This window comes from Tenrec ecaudatus, chromosome 8 (genome assembly GCF_050624435.1).
Source record: "Tenrec ecaudatus isolate mTenEca1 chromosome 8, mTenEca1.hap1, whole genome shotgun sequence".
Lineage (NCBI taxonomy): Eukaryota > Metazoa > Chordata > Mammalia > Afrosoricida > Tenrecidae > Tenrec > Tenrec ecaudatus.
The window spans coordinates 65583440-65590490 of NC_134537.1; the positions used below are offsets into that span (position 1 = coordinate 65583440).

Here is a 7051-nt window from a genome sequence, read left to right on the forward strand (position 1 = left end):
ACTGCAGGGATGATTGTCCCTACCCTGCACAGACAAGTCCCTCTGATATCTCTACTTCACTACTTCTCCATCCTGGCAGGAACAACCCATACAGCCTGCAAGGATGAAGGTGCTGGGCCTTCCGTAGGGATCATAACCTTTGTCCCCAATTGTCACTAAATCCCGGTGCTGTCCTTAGACGCCTTTGCTAGGCCTGCTGGGTTGAAAAGGAAATGCTGCCTTCTGTTTCGTCTTTGGACAAAAAGGAAAAAAAAGATTTTTAGCTTTAAATAATCACATAAATATAGTATGAAAAACATTTGGAAGTTATTAAGCATAAAAAAGTATTAACTATTATAGGTACTATATATTATAATTTGGGATATAATAGTGGTAGCTTTTCCAACTAGTTGGAAAAAGGGGTTAATTAATAAATGGTTTTATGGAATTATTAAAAAACCTTTGAAAACAGAAAAGTTTGATTTTTAGGTAACATTTTGCACCATACACTTAATGTTGTTGAGCTGATTCTGATTCATGGCGACACCATGTGGTATGGACTAGAACTGCTCCACAGGTTTTCTTGGCTGGAATCTTAATGGAAAAAGTTTGGGTGGGTGCAAACAACCCACCTTTAAGAACATACTCAAATACTTCCACGGTAACTAAAGGTAAAAGTAAGTATAGAAACAATAGGTAGTATGATTATAAAAGTAATTTTAGTGATATTCTAAGTGTGAAAACTGTAGAAAAATTTTTTAAAAATCAATGTGTTTGACGGCTTAAACATGAAGAAAGCAGGATGCTCAGTCTAGAGAAAGTAGAGTTAAAACAATCCTAATTATGTAGATGAAAATTCTCAGCATATCTTTATCTTCATATTTTTGCACCTGTCTCTTCACTCTAGCATATTTCAGACACAGGTGCTTTGGCTCCTCGGCTTTTCCTGGGTCTATGTCAGTTTCATGAATGTAATCTGAAGCGCACTGAGCCCTTTCAGTCTGCAGGGCACTGTGCTTTTTTTAAAATATATCACTAATTATTGTTCCTTTTTCACTTTCAGGAACTCCTGCTGTTCACATGGTAGCGCTCCTATGTCTCTCTTCCTCTAGTCTCTTTTTCCCCTCCACACGTTTCTATCTTTCTTTCTATTTGTATATATTTTTGGCATTATTTTCCAGGCTACTAAATTGCATCTCTGCAGTAACTATTCTCTCCTTTTAATTGGTTTACTGTTTTTCAGTTTGAAAGACATGTTATTAAGGTTTAGAATGTCTTACTATTTTGGTTTTTAATTTATGTGTTCCTCTGTCTCCCTAGTGGTTCTACTTCTCTGAATTTGGGCTTTGATTATTCTAACCAACCCCCCTTGTTGGGAGTCCTTAGCTAGGTAGTTGCATTTCTCACTACGATTTAAATTTGGTGGCAATAATATTCGTACTGGAGGATAATCCATGGAAAGTACGTGGTGGGTGTGTTATGAATTATACAATGTGCCAGCCCAATAAATATCTAATCTCTGCCTCTTGTACCTGTGTTTATGATTTTGTTTGGAATTAGGGGTTTTCCTTTTTTATGTTAATGAGATCCTACCAGTTAGATTAGAAATGACACCAGGCTCCAGGCTCCCCTGTCTGTGTGCATCAGGATCCAGGTCCCCTGTTTGCAGCCTCTGAGTTTCAGAGAGTTGTAGAGACAAAGGTCAGTGTCTTTCCAGCACATGGACATTGCAAACCCTGAAATCTGGTATTTCTCCCCCGCCCCACATTATCATATTTCTGGGTAGTGAATTTAGAAGTAAAGCCGACAGGACATCATTATTACACAAGTACAATCTCAGCCTGCATGCAAGGGATACTCACTGAAGCAGGCATTATGGTCTCTATTTTACAGAAAATGAAATGCACAATCCTAGGGGTTAGTAAATTTACTCAAGTAGGTTTAATTAGTGGTAAAAAATAGGATCTGATCCATGTCTATCTGACTCTGGTCTTTATTCTTTTCACCAAATCCAATGCCATATCCTTAGATCAAAACTATATTTTACTTCCTTATCAGGAGTATAAATTATTTGAGAACACACACTTTGTCTAATTTTTGCTTTGTGTCGTTTTTCTTCTTAAATTTTATTAAGTATCTCTTCTAATATAATTTTGCAGGAAGAACTTGATTAAAACACAGCTTCTTTTCAAAATAGGTTTCTACGGCAGAATAACATCAATGATTACAGCAATTGTAAAATCTTGCAGGTAACTTTTATTATTTTCCATGTGCAAGCACTTTACAAAATGCGTAGTTCAATTTAATGTTCATAATAATGCATTGACATTGTGGTTAGATGCCTTGGAGTCAGTTTGAACCCTTAGGGACCCTATGTATAGCAAAATAAAATACTGCCCTTATAAATACTACACTTATAGTTATGTTTGAGTCCATTGTTGAAACCACACTGCCAATCAATCACATGGAAGGGATTCCTCATTTTGCCAGCCTTTTATTTTCCAAACATTGTTTTCTTTGCCAGAGACTAATCCCTCCTGTTAATGTGGCCCAAGTATATGAGACCAAGTCTCACCAGCCTCGCTTCTAAGGAACATTCTGGCTGTACCTTTCTGAAGAAAGATTTGCTTCTTGTTCTGGCAGTCTGCGGTATTTTCAATATTTTTCACCAATACAAATGCATCAATTTGTCTTCTGTCTTCCTTAATCATTGTTCAACTTTCTTTTTTTTATGAGAGAGTGAGAGAGTGAGTGAGAGTGAGAGAGTGAGAGAGAGTGAGAGAGTGTGAGAGAGTGAGAGAGTGTGAGAAAGTGAGAGAGTGAGTGAGTGAGAGTGAGAGAGTGGGAGAGTGAGAGTGAGAGAGAGCCATTGTTCAACTTTCACATGCATGTAAGGTGATTGAAAATACCATGGCTTGGATGAGGTTACCTTAGTCTTCAAAGTGACATCCATACTGAAGACTGTAGTCCTTGATCTTCAGCAAGTGCTTCAGCAAGTAAGGTTGTGTCATCTGCATATCACTGGCTGTTAATGAGCCTTCTCTTGGGTCATTTTTCATTGTAATGGGCAAAACTTTGGCTCTTTTTTAGTCAGTTAGGCATCTCTCTTCTAAATTTCTTGTTACAGATAAGTGAGTGCTTCTAGGGCTTCAACAGTTTCATTGGGAATTACATTAATTGATGGAGCTTTGCTGTTTGTTAATTTCTTCAGTGCAGCTTGGACTTTATTTGTCAATCATATTGCTTCTTATTTATATGCTTGATATTTTTAATTGTCAGTGATGGTTTTGTGTGTATAATGACTCTGTTTCCAGAGTATTCAATCTTCTTTTAAGGCTCCCTGCATCATTCACTATCCTCTCCCCCCCCCCCCCGCCCCCACGTCCTGCCCCCTGGACTCTTTCAATACTGCCCTGAAAGCCTGAATGGTTCCTTCAATCCTTTCAGCTTGAGATAAGCCGAGCTCATTCTTCCTTTTTAGTGTTCTACCACCACATCTTTGCACATTTCATTATGATATTTTACTTTGTCTTCTTGAGCTCCGCTGAAACTTTCTGCTCCTTTTTTTAAAGCCCTTTATTTTCTCTCACTAGTTGTATCGACTCTACAATCATGATCAAGTTTAAGAGTTGTTTTTTTGGCATCCACTTTGACCTTTGCTTTCATTCTTGTCTTTCTAAATGAATTTTTGCTTTCTTCAGGTATAATGTCCTTGATTTCATTTCACAACTCATCAGACCTTCTATCCTTAGTGATAATTGCTTCAGCTATATTCTCATGATGTTCTCAAAATTCAGATGAGATGCCTCAGACTCTAGAGGACAGGGTAGAACTGCCCCGTAAGTTTCTGAGACTCTATCTCTTCATTTTAAAAAACAACGGTTATATTGGCATTTAATCCACAGATCACACAATTCAATAGTTATAACAAGAAGAGTTGTACAATCATTATCATTCCCCCCCCACTGTTAAATCACTTTTAAAATAAGTTGTGTGATCACCATCCGTTACAGTGCTCCCTTCCCCTTCCCACATACATTGTTTGCTCCCCCATTCCGTCACCCTCCCTCTGTCCCACCCCTGACCTCTATCTCCATTATGAACACTTGGATCAGTTATCTCTGTGCATCTACTCCCTTTGTGCATCAAAAACTGGAAAACCCAACAGAAACAAAATAAAGTGATAAGGATGAAATAATAACAATATGAAGATAAAATTACAAATAGTGAGCAACAAATAAAAGACTGCTGTGAATATTTAAAAGGCCAGGAAGAAGCTTTTTCATGGAACTAGTAAGAAATACTTGAACTTAGAAGAATTTCACGTTAGGTCTAGAGACCTAACCAAGTATCAAGTTTGATCCAGTGAATCATGAATACAATGATCCCTATCTGATAGTAAAGCTGTTTGAGACCCTTGACTATACCTAGTGGGCATCTGCCAGTGGCTCAGTCTGACTAGATGCTCTGCAGATGGGTTTTGGGCTCTCACTGTCCTCCATAGCCTTTCACAAATTGGGTATTCATAATTTAGGCTCTGATACTTTTTCCCTAGTCATATTTGAATTTTGTTATTGTCATCTATGGAGCGCACAAGCTGGTGTGTTTCTTCCACGTGAACTTAGTTGACTTCTCACTTAGATGGCTGCTTGTTTGAATATAAACCTTTAAGATCCCAGGCATTCTACCACTTGGTAGCTGGCACCATCTGCTTTCCTCACCACACGTTGCTGTAGCACCCTTATCTTCAGTGATCATTTCATGAAGGTGAGTATCTAGCAGGGTGATGTTATCAGAACTAACTCTTTTTGGATTGGGGCTACAGTTCCATAGGGGACCAGAACCCATCTGCTTGTCCCTATTTTGGAGATCATATTATGCCAAATTCAAAACTTCATAAGACTAACTACCCCCCCAACAGCAACAGACCAAGTGGCAGACAACAAAAGACAAACAAACAATCTAAACCAAGCAAACTAAAGGCAGGAAAACAAAAAACTCATAGAGGGAGAAGACTCGAACTCTTTACAGGAGTAAAAAGCCTCATCTTTCTCCACTGCAATGGTAGTCCATGATAGATACCACATTCTTCACTACCACAATAATTCAAATACATCCATTTGTTTGTGGTTTTCTCATTCATTGTATAAATTTCACATTCATATGAGTCAATAGAAACATCCTGGCTTGGTTTAACTGTGTATTCATCCCCAAAATGACATCCTAGCACCTCAAAGAGGTCTTGCGCAGCAGATTTGCCTAATGCTATGTAGTAGCTGTTAGTAATGTGCCAATTTTGTCATTTTAGAAATAAATTAGAGAGGTTATTTCTAAAAGTGTTCTAAGATCAGAAATAAAATTCTTAGAAGCAATATAAAAAAACGTCTTAGTCACATACGTAGAAAACGTCAGTAGAGCCCCATTTCTGGACAGAGAAACCACCACTCTGGGTATAGCCGAGGTCAACCAGAGGGAGGAAGAGCCTCCATGAGATGGACTGACACAGTGGCTGCAACAGTGCACTCACATGTCACAGGTGTTGGGTTTTGTTGTACACAGTGTCACTGTATGTCAGACTCATTTCAGCCACACCTGACAATACTTAACCCAAATCACCGAAACTCAGTTATGGAGCCACAACTTAAAGCAAAATATCCGACTCAAAAACTTACGTTCTTTTTCACACACACCCCCCCCCCCGCCCCTGTAAATCGCTAAGTTTTATTGGATACCAAGCCTCCCTCTGGATCAGTGTTTCCCAAAATGGGTGATGTCGCCCCCTGGGGGGCAGTGCTGGAACAATCCAGGTTAGGGGCCTGATGAACCCTTAACCTGGACTATGGGGTAAAGTACAAAAGTTTGTTTTTGCTAAGGGGGAGGGAGAGCCAAGAATTTTTTTTTCTGAAAAGGGAGTGGCCAATTGAGTTTGGGAGTCGATGCTCTAGATCCACAGCCATGTCCAGCCCAGAATCAGGCCCCAATTGGTGCCGCAACTGTTGACCTGTGACTGGTCTAAGCAAGCCCTTGAGTGTGCTCCAGGGTTAGTGTGAGGAGGTGTCAGGAGGAGGTGGTGGGAGGCAGGAGTGCAGCCCTGCCCTGGGCCCCTACTGTCACTCCCAGTGCAGGCGGTGTGTGTGCAGGGCCCTGCAGTAGGCCCAACTGCCTGCAGCCAGTGCCCATCGGCAGATGTCCTCTTTGGGCAGCAAGAGCAGTCTGTCTGTCTCCAGCCGGCTCAAGAGGCCAGCTGCTGCCAGAATCACACACCCCCACATCCCATAAGTGTTGGCTGTGAAAACAGCCACAATGAGAATGGTCACTGAGACCACCAGTACCACTGCCTGCCCAGCCACAGATGGGTCCTCAGTCTCTAGGTGGCCACCAGCCACTGCCAGCACCATGCCCCCTGCCAGCATCAGATTGGCTGAGGAGCGGTCCCCATTCACCCAGTGAAATTCAAAGGGCAGAAGGGGCAGACTGATTACGGTGACCACCCAGGCTCCAGTGAGGCAGTCTTCATCTGGGCCCAGGCCTGGGCCAGCATGGTGACAGCAGCCAGAGCTTGGAGCAAGAAGCCAGCAGCAGCCCCTCGACTTGCTTGGGCAGTGCACACAGCTGCACACAGAGACCAAGCACCAGGTGGGAGAGGGCTGCACCCAACTCCGTCCCAGACTGGGGGGTCATGGTGGTAGGGAGTTTGATGAGAAGCCAGGGGAGGGGATCCTCAACTTTGCAGAGACAGCACAGATGCCGGCGACCAGGCTCTATAAGGTCAGCTCTCCGGAACTTTCAAATGCAGAACTCCAAGTCTAAGTGTTGGGGTGGGAAAGGCCCTTAACTTTCAGGGGGCCCTGAGGCAGGGGGTGAGGTGGGGTGGGTGGCACCAAACTGAGGAAGAAGAATCTAATTAGGCCTGAAAACCGTAGGAAAGGGATATAGGGAGAATGAGGCGGCAGGGGGAGGTGGGGGGTAGGGGGCGGATACGTTGAGTCTGAATGGGCGTTAGCGACTGCTCCAGAGGCGCAGGTGGGGTGAGGAAAGAGGTGGCCGAGGGGTAGCTGCCTCCCGGTCCCCA

At 42.2% G+C, this 7051-nt stretch overlaps 1 pseudogene; it reads right to left on the reverse strand.

Annotated features, from left to right (window-relative positions):
* Nucleotides 1-6089: 6089 nt before the first annotated feature.
* On the reverse strand, nt 6090-6660 carry LOC142454346 (transmembrane protein 276 pseudogene; annotated as a pseudogene).
* Between the last annotated feature and the right edge of the window lie 391 nt (nt 6661-7051).